Here is a 13,721-nt window from a genome sequence, read left to right on the forward strand (position 1 = left end):
GGGCAAAGTCGCCGCGCTCAGGCACCTAAGGTTCAAACCTCAGCGTATTCTAACCCCACACATATGAAAGCAGGCTTGGTCTAGTTTTAGAACCCAGGGGAGCAATTCAGGAACCGGATTATTTCGCGAGTTATTTTAGTTAGAACATAGTCTCCCCATCAAAAACGGTCAAAAAGAGGGAGTGGTCCGAAAATATGGGCAAAGGCGCTTTGCTCACGCACCTAGGGTTCAAACCTCAGCGTATTCAAACCCCACACATATGATAGGAGGCTTGGTCTAGTTTTAGAACCCAGGGGAGCATTTCAGGAACCGGATTATTTCGCGAGTTATTTTAATTAAAACATAGTCTCCCCCATCAAAAACGGTCAAAAAGGGGGAGTGGTCCGAAAATATGGGCAAAGGCGCTTCGCTCACGTACCTAGGGTTCAAACCTCAGCGTATTCTAACCCCACACATATGAAAGCAGGCTTGGTCTAGTTTTAGAACCCAGGGGAGCATTTCAGGAACCGGATTATTTCGCGAGTTATTTTAATTAGAACATAGTCTCCCCCATCAAAAACGGTCAAAAAGGGGGAGTGGTCCGAAAATATGGGCAAAGGCGCTTCGCTCACGCACCTAGGGTTCAAACCTCAGCGTATTCTAAGCCCACACATATGAAAGCAGGCTTGGTCTAGTTTTAGAATCCAGGGGAGCATTTCAGGAATCGGATTATTTCGCGAGTTATTTTAATTAGAACATAGTCTCCCCCATCAAAAACGGTCAAAAAGGGGGAGTGGTCCGAAAATAAGGGCAAAGGCGCTTCGCTCACGCACCTAGGGTTCAAACCTCAGCGTATTCTAACCCCACACATATGAAAGCAGGCTTGGTCTAGTTTTAGAACCCAGGGGAGCATTTCAGGAATCGGATTATTTCGCGAGTTATTTTAATTACAACATAGTCTCCCCCATCAAAAACGGTCAAAAAGGGGGAATGGTCCGAAAATATGGGCAAAGGCGCTTCGCTCACGCACCTAGGGTTCAAACCTCAGCGTATTCTAACCCCACACATATGGAAGCAGGCTTGGTCTAGTTTTAGAATCCAAGGGAGCATTTCAGGAATCGGATATTTAGCGAGTTATTTTAATTAGAACATAGTCTCCCCCATCAAAAACGGTCAAAAAGGGGGAGTGGTCCGAAAATATGGGCAAAGGCGCTTCGCTCACGCACCTAGGGTTCAAACCTCAGCGTATTCTAACCCCACACATATGAAAGCAGGCTTGGTCTAGTTTTAGAACCCAGGGAAGCATTTCAGGAATCGGTATATTTCGCGAGTTATTTTAATTAGAACATAGTCTCCCGCATCAAAAACGGTCAAAAAGGGGGAATGGTCCGAAAATATGGGCAAAGGCGCTTCGCTCACGCACCTAGGGTTCAAACCTCAGCGTATTCTAACCCCACACATATGATAGGAGGCTTGGTCTAGTTTTAGAATCCAGGGGAGCATTTCAGGAATCAGATTATTTCGCGAGTTATTTTAATTAGAACATAGTCTCCCCCATCAAAAACGGTCAAAAAGGGGAAGTGGTCCGAAAATATGGGCAAAGGCGCTTCGCTCACGCACCTAGGGTTCAAACCTCAGCGTATTCTAACCCCACACATATGATAGGAGGCTTGGTCTAGTTTTAGAATCTAGGGGAGCATTTCAGGAATCGGATTATTTAGCGAGTTATTTTAATTAGAACATAGTCTCCCCCATCAAAAACGGTCAAAAAGGGGAAGTGGTCCGAAAATGTGGGCAAAGGCGCTTCGCTCACTCACCTAGGGTTCAAACCTCAGCGTATTCTAACCCCACACATATGAAAGCAGGCTTGGTCTAGTTTTAGAATCCAGGGGAGCATTTCAGGAATCGGATTATTTCGCGAGTTATTTTAATTAGAACATAGTCTCCCCCATCAAAGACGGTCAAAAAGGGGGAATGGTCCGAAAATATGGGCAAAGGCGCTTCGCTCACGCACCTAGGGTTCAAACCTCAGCGTATTCTAACCCCACACATATGAAAGCAGGCTTGGTCTAGTTTTAGAATCCAGGGGAGCATTTCAGGAATGGGATTATTTAGCGAGTTATTTTAATTAGAACATAGTCTCCCCCATCAAAAACGGTCAAAAAGGGGGAATGGTCCGAAAATATGGGCAAAGGCGCTTCGGTCACGCACCTAGGGTTCAAACCTCAGCGTATTCTTACCCCACACATATGAAAGCAGGCTTGGTCTAGTTTTAGAATCCAGGGGAGCATTTCAGGAATCGGATTATTTAGCGAGTTTTTTTAATTAGAACATAGTCTCCCCCATCAAAAACGGTCAAAAAGGGGGAGTGGTCCGAAAATATGGGCAAAGGTGCTTCGCTCACGCACCTAGGGTTCAAACCTCAGCGTATTCTAACCCCACACATATGAAAGCAGGCTTGGTCTAGTTTTAGAATCCAGGGGAGCATTTCAGGAATCGGATTATTTAGCGAGTTATTTTAATTAGAACATAGTCTCCCCTATCAAAAACGGTCAAAAAGGGGGAGTGGTCCGAAAATATGGGCAAAGGCGCTTCGCTCACGCACCTAGGGTTCAAACCTCAGCGTATTCTAACCCCACACATATGAAAGCAGGCTTGGTCTAGTTTTAGAACCCAGGGGAGCATTTCAGGAATCGGATTATTTCGCGAGTTATTTTAATTAGAACATAGTCTCCCCCATCAAAAACGGTCAAAAAGGGGGAATGGTCCGAAAATATGGGCAAAGGCGCTTCGCTCACGCACCTAGGGTTCAAACCTCAGCGTATTGTAACCCCACACATATGATAGGAGTCTTGGTGTAGTTTTAGAATCCAGGGGAGCATTTCAGGAATCGAATTATTTCGCGAGTTATTTTAATTAGAACATAGTCTCCCCCATCAAAAACGGTCAAAAAGGGGGAATGGTCCGAAAATATGGGCAAAGGCGCTTCCCTCACGCACCTAGGGTTCAAACCTCAGCGTATTCTAACCCCACACATATGATAGGAGGCTTGGTTTGGTTTTAGAATCCAGGGGAGCATTTCAGGAATCGGATTATTTAGCGAGTTATTTTAATTAGAACATAGTCTCCCCCACCAAAAACGGTCAAAAAGGGGGAATGGTCCGAAAATATGGGCAAAGGTGCTTCGCTCACGCACCTAGGGTTCAAACCTCAGCGTATTCTAACCCCACACATATGATAGGAGGCTTGGTCTAGTTTTAGAATCCAGGGGAGCATTTCAGGAATCGGATTATTTCGCGAGTTATTTTAATTAGAACATAGTCTCCCCATCAAAAACGGTCAAAAAGGGGGAATGGTCCGAAAATATGGGCAAAGGCGCTTCGCTCACGCACCTAGGGTTAAACCTCAGCGTATTCTAACCCCACACATATGATAGGAGGCTTGGTCTAGTTTTAGAATCCAGGGGAGCATTTCAGGAATCGGATTATTTCGCGAGTTATTTTAATTAGAACATAATCTCCCCCATCAAAAACGGTCAAAAAGGGGGAATGGTCCGAAAATATGGGCAAAGGCGCTTCGCTCACGCACCTAGGGTTCAAACCTCAGCGTATTCTAACCCCACACATATGAAAGCAGGCTTGGTCTAGTTTTAGAACCCAGGGGAGCATTTCAGGAATCAGATTATTTCGCGAGTTATTTCAATTAGAACATAGTCTCCCCCATCAAAAACGGTCAAAAAGGGGGAATGGTCCGAAAATATGGGCAAAGGCGCTTCGCTCACGCACCTAGGGTTCAAACCTCAGCGTATTCTAACCCCACACATATGATAGGAGGCTTGGTGTAGTTTTAGAATCCAGGGGAGCATTTCAGGAATCGGATTATTTAGCGAGTTATTTTAATTAGAACATAGTCTCCCCCATCAAAAACGGTCAAAAAGGGGGAGTGGTCCGAAAATATGGGCAAAGGCGCTTCGCTCACGCACCTAGGGTTCAAACCTCAGCGTATTCTAGCCCCACACATATGAAAGCAGGCTTGGTCTAGTTTTAGAATCCAGGGCAGCATTTCAGGAATCGGATTATTTCGCGAGTTATTTTAATTAGAACATAGTCTCCCCCATCAAAAACGGTCAAAAAGGGGGAATGGTCCGAAACTATGGGCAAAGGCGCTTCGCTCACGCACCTAGGGTTCAAATTTCAGCGTGTTCTAACCCCACACATATGAAAGTAGGCTTGGTCTAGTTTTAGAACCCAGGGGAGCATATCGGGAATCGGATTATTTCGCGAGTTATTTTAATTAGAACATAGTCTCCCCCATCAAAAACGGTCAAAAAGGGGGAATGGTCCGAAAATATGGGCAAAGGCGCTTCGCTCACGCACCTAGGGTTCAAACCTCAGCGTATTCTAACCCCACACATATGAAAGCAGGCTTGGTCTAGTTTTAGAATCCAGGGCAGCATTTCAGGAATCGGATTATTTCGCGAGTTATTTTAATTAGAACATAGTCTCCCCCATCAAAAACGGTCAAAAAGGGGGAATGGTCCGAAACTATGGGCAAAGGCGCTTCGCTCACGCACCTAGGGTTCAAATTTCAGCGTGTTCTAACCCCACACATATGAAAGTAGGCTTGGTTTAGTTTTAGAACCCAGGGGAGCATATCGGGAATCGGATTATTTCGCGAGTTATTTTAATTAGAACATAGTCTCCCCCATCAAAAACGGTCAAAAAGGGGGAGTGGTCCGAAAATATGGGCAAAGGTGCTTCGCTCACGCACCTAGGGTTCAAACCTCAGCGTACTCTAACCCCACACATATGATAGGAGGCTTGGTGTAGTTTTAGAATCCAGGGGAGCATTTCAGGAATCGAATTATTTAGCGAGTTATTTTAATTAGAACATAGTCTCCCCCATCAAAAACGGTCAAAAAGGGGGAGTGGTCCGAAAATATGGGCAAAGGTGCTTCGCTCACGCACCTAGGGTTCAAACCTCAGCGTACTCTAACCCCACACATATGATAGGAGGCTTGGTCTAGTTTTAGAATCCAGGGGAGCACTTCAGGAATCGGATTATTTCGCGAGTTATTTTAATTAGAACATAGTCTCCCCCATCAAAAACGGTCAAAAAGGGGGAGTGGTCCGAAAGTATGGGCAAAGGCGCTTCGCTCACGCACCTAGGGTTCAAACCTCAGCGTATTCTAACCCCACACATATGATAGGAGGCTTGGTCTAGTTTTAGAATCCAGGGGAGCATTTCAGGAATCGGATTATTTCGCGAGTTATTTTAATTAGAACATAGTCTCCCCCATTAAAAACGGTCAAAAAGGGGGAATGGTCCGAAAATATGGACAAAGGCGCTTCGCTCACGCACCTAGGGTTCAAACCTCAGCGTATTCTAACCCCACACATATGATAGGAGGCTTGGTTTGGTTTTAGAATCTAGGGGAGCATTTCAGGAATCGGATTATTTAGCGAGTTATTTTAATTAGAACATAGTCTCCCCCATCAAAAACGGTCAAAAAGGGGGAATGGTCCGAAAATATGGGCAAAGGTGCTTCGCTCACGCACCTAGGGTTCAAACCTCAGCGTATTCTAACCCCACACATATGATGGGAGGCTTGGTCAAGTTTTAGAATCCAGGGGAGCATTTCAGGAATCGGATTATTTCGCGAGTTATTTTAATTAGAACATAGTCTCCCCATCAAAAACGGTCAAAAAGGGGGAATGGTCCGAAAATATGGGCAAAGGCGCTTCGCTCACGCACCTAGGGTTCAAACCTCAGCGTATTCTAACCCCACACATATGATAGGAGGCTTGGTCTAGTTTTAGAATCCAGGGGAGCATTTCAGGAATCGGATTATTTCGCGAGTTATTTTAATTAGAACATAGTCTCCCCCATCAAAAACGGTCAAAAAGGGGGAATGGTCCGAAAATATGGGCAAAGGCGCTTCGCTCACGCACCTAGGGTTCAAACCTCAGCGTATTCTAACCCCACACATATGAAAGCAGGCTTGGTCTAGTTTTAGAACCCAGGGGAGCATTTCAGGAATCGGATTATTTCGCGAGTTATTTTAATTAGAACATAGTCTCCCCCATCAAAAACGGTCAAAAAGGGGGAATGGTCCGAAAATATGGGCAAAGGCGCTTCGCTCACGCACCTAGGGTTCAAACCTCAGCGTATTCTAACCCCACGCATATGATAGGAGGCTTGGTGTAGTTTTAGAATCCAGGGGAGCATTTCAGGAATCGGATTATTTAGCGAGTTATTTTAATTAGAACATAGTCTCCCCCATCAAAAACGGTCAAAAAGGGGGAGTGGTCCGAAAATATGGGCAAAGGCGCTTCGCTCACGCACCTAGGGTTCAAACCTCAGCGTATTCTAACCCCACACATATGAAAGCAGGCTTGGTCTAGTTTTAGAATCCAGGGCAGCATTTCAGGAATCGGATTATTTCGCGAGTTATTTTAATTAGAACATAGTCTCTCCATCAAAAACGGTAAAAAAGGGGGAATGGTCCAAAAATATGGGCAAAGGCGCTTCGCTCACGCACCTAGGGTTCAAACCTCAGCGTATTCTAACCCCACACATATGAAAGCAGGCTTGGTCTAGTTTTAGAATCCAGGGGAGCATTTCAGGAATCGGATTATTTAGCGAATTATTTTAATTAGAACATAGTCTCCCCCATCAAAAACGGTCAAAAAGGGGGAATGGTCCGAAACTATGGGCAAAGGCGCTTCGCTCACGCACCTAGGGTTCAAATTTCAGCGTGTTCTAACCCCACACATATGAAAGTAGGCTTGGTCTAGTTTTAGAACCCAGGGGAGCATTTCGGGAATCGGATTATTTCGCGAGTTATTTTAATTAGAACATAGTCTCCCCCATCAAAAACGGTCAAAAAGGGGGAATGGTCCGAAAATATGGGCAAAGGCGCTTCGCTCACGCACCTAGGGTTCAAACCTCAGCGTATTCTAACCCCACACATATGAAAGCAGGCTTGGTCTAGTTTTAGAATCCAGGGGAGCATTTCAGGAATCGGATTATTTAGCGAGTTATTTTAATTAGAACATAGTCTCCCCCATCAAAAACGGTCAAAAAGGGAGAGTGGTCCGAAAATATGGGCAAAGACGCTTCGCTCACGCACCTAGGGTTCAAACCTCAGCGTATTCTAACCCCACACATATGATAGGAGGCTTGGTGTAGTTTTAGAATCCAGGGGAGCATTTCAGGAATCGGATTATTTAGCGAGTTATTTTAATTAGAACATAGTCTCCCCCATCAAAAACGGTCAAAAAGGGGGATTGGTCCGAAAATATGGGCAAAGGCGCTTCGCTCACGCACCTAGGGTTCAAACCTCAGCGTATTCTAACCCCACACATATGAAAGCAGGCTTGGTCTAGTTTTAGAATCCAGGGCAGCATTTCAGGAATCGGATTATTTCGCGAGTTATTTTAATTAGAACATAGTCTCCCCCATCAAAAACGGTCAAAAAGGGGGAATGGTCCGAAAATATGGGCAAAGGCGCTTCGCTCACGCACCTAGGGTTCAAACCTCAGCGTATTCTAACCCCACACATATGAAAGCAGGCTTGGTCTAGTTTTAGAATCCAGGGGAGCATTTCAGGAATCGGATTATTTAGCGAGTTATTTTAATTAGAACATAGTCTCCCCCATCAAAAACGGTCAAAAAGGGGGAATGGTCCGAAAATATGGGCAAAGGCGCTTCGCTCACGCACCTAGGGTTCAAACCTCAGCGTATTCTAACCCCACACATATGATAGGAGGCTTGGTCTAGTTTTAGAATCCAGGGGAGCATTTCAGGAATCGGATTATTTCGCGAGTTATTTTAATTAGAACATAGTCACCCCCATCAAAAACGGTCAAAAAGGGGGAATGGTCCGAAAATATGGGCAAAGGCGCTTCGCTCACGCACATAGGGTTCAAACCTCAGCGTATTCTAACCCCACACATATGAAAGCAGGCTTGGTCTAGTTTTAGAACCCAGGGGAGCATTTCAGGAATCGGATTATTTCGCGAGTTATTTTAATTAGAACATAGTCTCCCCCATCAAAAACGGTCAAAAAGGGGGAATGGTCCGAAAATATGGGCAAAGGCGCTTCGCTCACGCACCTAGGGTTCAAACCTCAGCGTATTCTAACCCCACGCATATGATAGGAGGCTTGGTGTAGTTTTAGAATCCAGGGGAGCATTTCAGGAATCGGATTATTTAGCGAGTTATTTTAATTAGAACATAGTCTCCCCCATCAAAAACGGTCAAAAAGGGGGAGTGGTCCGAAAATATGGGCAAAGGCGCTTCGCTCACGCACCTAGGGTTCAAACCTCAGCGTATTCTAACCCCACACATATGAAAGCAGGCTTGGTCTAGTTTTAGAATCCAGGGCAGCATTTCAGGAATCGGATTATTTCGCGAGTTATTTTAATTAGAACATAGTCTCTCCATCAAAAACGGTCAAAAAGGGGGAATGGTCCGAAAATATGGGCAAAGGCGCTTCGCTCACGCACCTAGGGTTCAAACCTCAGCGTATTCTAACCCCACACATATGAAAGCAGGCTTGGTCTAGTTTTAGAATCCAGGGGAGCATTTCAGGAATCGGATTATTTAGCGAGTTATTTTAATTAGAACATAGTCTCCCCCATCAAAAACGGTCAAAAAGGGGGAATGGTCCGAAACTATGGGCAAAGGCGCTTCGCTCACGCACCTAGGGTTCAAATTTCAGCGTGTTCTAACCCCACACATATGAAAGTAGGCTTGGTCTAGTTTTAGAACCCAGGGGAGCATTTCGGGAATCGGATTATTTCGCGAGTTATTTTAATTAGAACATAGTCTCCCCCATCAAAAACGGTCAAAAAGGGGGAATGGTCCGAAAATATGGGCAAAGGCGCTTCGCTCACGCACCTAGGGTTCAAACCTCAGCGTATTCTAACCCCACACATATGAAAGCAGGCTTGGTCTAGTTTTAGAATCCAGGGAAGCATTTCAGGAATCGGATTATTTAGCGAGTTATTTTAATTAGAACATAGTCTCCCCCATCAAAAACGGTCAAAAAGGGAGAGTGGTCCGAAAATATGGGCAAAGACGCTTCGCTCACGCACCTAGGGTTCAAACCTCAGCGTATTCTAAACCCACACATATGATAGGAGGCTTGGTGTAGTTTTAGAATCCAGGGGAGCATTTCAGGAATCGGATTATTTAGCGAGTTATTTTAATTAGAACATAGTCTCCCCCATCAAAAACGGTCAAAAAGGGGGATTGGTCCGAAAATATGGGCAAAGGCGCTTCGCTCACGCACCTAGGGTTCAAACCTCAGCGTATTCTAACCCCACACATATGAAAGCAGGCTTGGTCTAGTTTTAGAATCCAGGGCAGCATTTCAGGAATCGGATTATTTCGCGAGTTATTTTAATTAGAACATAGTCTCCCCCATCAAAAACGGTCAAAAAGGGGGAATGGTCCGAAAATATGGGCAAAGGCGCTTCGCTCACGCACCTAGGGTTCAAACCTCAGCGTATTCTAACCCCACACATATGAAAGCAGGCTTGGTCTAGTTTTAGAATCCAGGGGAGCATTTCAGGAATCGGATTATTTAGCGAGTTATTTTAATTAGAACATAGTCTCCCCCATCAAAAACGGTCAAAAAGGGGGAATGGTCCGAAAATATGGGCAAAGGCGCTTCGCTCACGCACCTAGGGTTCAAACCTCAGCGTATTCTAACCCCACACATATGAAAGCAGGCTTGGTCTAGTTTTAGAACCCAGGGGAGCATTTCGGGAATCGGATTATTTCGCGAGTTATTTTAATTAGAACGTAGTCTCCCCCATCAAAAACGGTCAAATAGGGGGAATGGTCCGAAAATATGGGCAAAGGCGCTTCGCTCACGCACCTAGGGTTCAAACCTCAGCGTATTCTAACCCCACACATATGAAAGCAGGCTTGGTCTAGTTTTAGAATCCAGGGGAGCATTTCAGGAATCGGATTATTTAGCGAGTTATTTTAATTAGAACATAGTCTCCCCCATCAAAAACGGTCAAAAAGGGGGAGTGGTCCGAAAATATGGGTAAAGGCGCTTCGCTCACGCACCTAGGGTTCAAACCTCAGCGTATTCTAACCCCACACATATGAAAGCAGGCTTGGTCTAGTTTTAGAACCCAGGGGAGCATTTCAGGAATCGGATTATTTCGCGAGTTATTTTAATTAGAACATAGTCTCCCCCATCAAAAACGGTCAAAAAGGGGGAGTGGTCCGAAAATATGGGCAAAGGCGCTTCGCTCACGCACCTAGGGTTCAAACCTCAGCGTATTCTAACCCCACACATATGATAGGAGGCTTGGTCTAGTTTTAGAACCCAGGGGAGCATTTCAGGAATCGGATTATTTCGCGAGTTATTTTAATTAGAACATAGTCTCCCCCATCAAAAACGGTCAAAAAGGGGGAGTGGTCCGAAAATATGGGCAAAGTCGCCGCGCTCAGGCACCTAAGGTTCAAACCTCAGCGTATTCTAACCCCACACATATGAAAGCAGGTTTGGTCTAGTTTTAGAACCCAGGGGAGCAATTCAGGAACCGGATTATTTCGCGAGTTATTTTAGTTAGAACATAGTCTCCCCATCAAAAACGGTCAAAAAGAGGGAGTGGTCCGAAAATATGGGCAAAGGCGCTTCGCTCACGCACCTAGGGTTCAAACCTCAGCGTATTCAAACCCCACACATATGATAGGAGGCTTGGTCTAGTTTTAGAACCCAGGGGAGCATTTCAGGAACCGGATTATTTCGCGAGTTATTTTAATTAAAACATAGTCTCCCCCATCAAAAACTGTCAAAAAGGGGGAGTGGTCCGAAAATATGGGCAAAGGCGCTTCGCTCACGCACCTAGGGTTCAAACCTCAGCGTATTCTAACCCCACACATATGAAAGCAGGCTTGGTCTAGTTTTAGAACCCAGGGGAGCATTTCAGGAACCGGATTATTTCGCGAGTTATTTTAATTAGAACATAGTCTTCCCCATCAAAAACGGTCAAAAAGGGGGAGTGGTCCGAAAATATGGGCAAAGGCGCTTCGCTCACGCACCTAGGGTTCAAACCTCAGCGTATTCTAAGCCCACACATATGAAAGCAGGCTTGGTCTAGTTTTAGAATCCAGGGGAGCATTTCAGGAATCGGATTATTTCGCGAGTTATTTTAATTAGAACATAGTCTCCCCCATCAAAAACGGTCAAAAAGGGGGAGTGGTCCGAAAATATGGGCAAAGGCGCTTCGCTCACGCACCTAGGGTTCAAACCTCAGCGTATTCTAACCCCACACATATGAAAGCAGGCTTGGTCTAGTTTTAGAACCCAGAAGAGCATTTCAGGAATCGGATTATTTCGCGAGTTATTTTAGTTGGAACATAGTCTCCCCCATCAAAAACGGTCAAAAAGGGGGAATGGTCCGAAAATATGGGCAAAGGCGCTTCGCTCACGCACCTAGGGTTCAAACCTCAGCGTATTCTAACCCCACACATATGAAAGCAGGCTTGGTCTAGTTTTAGAATCCAAGGGAGCATTTCAGGAATCGGATATTTAGCGAGTTATTTTAATTAGAACATAGTCTCCCCCATCAAAAACTGTCAAAAAGGGGGAGTGGTCCGAAAATATGGGCAAAGGCGCTTCGCTCACGCACCTAGGGTTCAAACCTCAGCGTATTCTAACCCCACACATATGAAAGCAGGCTTGGTCTAGTTTTAGAACCCAGCGAAACATTTCAGGAATCGGATTATTTCGCGAGTTATTTTAATTAGAACATAGTCTCCCCCATCAAAAACGGTCAAAAAGGGGGAATGGTCCGAAAATATGGGCAAAGGCGCTTCGCTCACGCACCTAGGGTTCAAACCTCAGCGTATTCTAACCCCACACATATGATAGGAGGCTTGGTCTAGTTTTAGAATCCAGGGGAGCATTTCAGGAATCAGATTATTTCGCGAGTTATTTTAATTGGAACATAGTCTCCCCCATCAAAAACGGTCAAAAAGGGGAAGTGGTCCGAAAATATGGGCAAAGGCGCTTCGCTCACGCACCTAGGGTTCAAACCTCAGCGTATTCTAACCCCACACATATGATAGGAGGCTTGGTCTAGTTTTAGAATCTAGGGGAGCATTTCAGGAATCGGATTATTTAGCGAGTTATTTTAATTAGAACATAGTCTCCCCCATCAAAAATGGTCAAAAAGGGGAAGTGGTCCGAAAATATGGGCAAAGGCGCTTCGCTCACGCACCTAGGGTTCAAACCTCAGCGTATTCTAACCCCACACATATGAAAGCAGGCTTGGTCTAGTTTTAGAATCCAGGGGAGCATTTCAGGAATCGGTTTATTTCGCGAGTTATTTTAATTAGAACATAGTCTCCCCCATCAAAAACGGTCAAAAAGGGGGAATGGTCCGAAAATATGGGCAAAGGCGCTTCGCTCACGCACCTAGGGTTCAAACCTCAGCGTATTCTAACCCCACACATATGAAAGCAGGCTTGGTCTAGTTTTAGAACCCAGGGGAGCATTTCAGGAACCGGATTATTTCGCGAGTTATTTTAATTAGAACATAGTCTCCCCCATCAAAAACGGTCAAAAAGGGGGAGTGGTCCGAAAATATGGGCAAAGGCGCTTCGCTCACGCACCTAGGGTTCAAACCTCAGCGTATTCTAAGCCCACACATATGAAAGCAGGCTTGGTCTAGTTTTAGAATCCAGGGGAGCATTTCAGGAATCGGATTATTTCGCGAGTTATTTTAATTAGAACATAGTCTCCCCCATCAAAAACGGTCAAAAAGGGGGAGTGGTCCGAAAATATGGGCAAAGCCGCTTCGCTCACGCACCTAGGGTTCAAACCTCAGCGTATTCTAACCCCACACATATGAAAGCAGGCTTGGTCTAGTTTTAGAACCCAGGGGAGCATTTCAGGAATCGGATTATTTCGCGAGTCATTTTAATTAGAACATAGTCTCCCCCATCAAAAACGGTCAAAAAGGGGGAATGGTCCGAAAATATGGGCAAAGGCGCTTCGCTCACGCACCTAGGGTTCAAACCTCAGCGTATTCTAACCCCACACATATGGAAGCAGGCTTGGTCTAGTTTTAGAATCCAAGGGAGCATTTCAGGAATCGGATATTTAGCGAGTTATTTTAATTAGAACATAGTCTCCCCCATCAAAAACGGTCAAAAAGGGGGAGTGGTCCGAAAATATGGGCAAAGGCGCTTCGCTCAAGCACCTAGGGTTCAAACCTCAGCGTATTCTAACCCCACACATATGAAAGCAGGCTTGGTCTAGTTTTAGAACCCAGGGAAGCATTTCAGGAATCGGATTATTTCGCGAGTTATTTTAATTAGAACATAGTCTCCCCCATCAAAAACGGTCAAAAAGGGGAAAGGGTCCGAAAATATGGGCAAAGGCGCTTCGCTCACGCACCTAGGCTTCAAACCTCGGCGTATTCTAACCCCACACATATGATAGGAGGCTTGGTCTAGTTTTAGAATCCAGGGGAGCATTTCAGGAATCAGATTATTTCGCGAGTTATTTTAATTAGAACATAGTCTCCCCCATCAAAAACGGTCAAAAGGGGGAAGTGGTCCGAAAATATGGGCAAAGGCGCTTCGCTCACGCACCTAGGGTTCAAACCTCAGCGTATTCTAACCCCACACATATGATAGGAGGCTTGGTCTAGTTTTAGAATCTAGGGGAGCATTTCAGGAATCGGATTATTTAGCGAGTTATTTTA

This window comes from Ixodes scapularis, unplaced genomic scaffold, assembly GCF_016920785.2.
Source record: "Ixodes scapularis isolate PalLabHiFi unplaced genomic scaffold, ASM1692078v2 PGA_scaffold2__306_contigs__length_199485367, whole genome shotgun sequence".
Lineage (NCBI taxonomy): Eukaryota > Metazoa > Arthropoda > Arachnida > Ixodida > Ixodidae > Ixodes > Ixodes scapularis.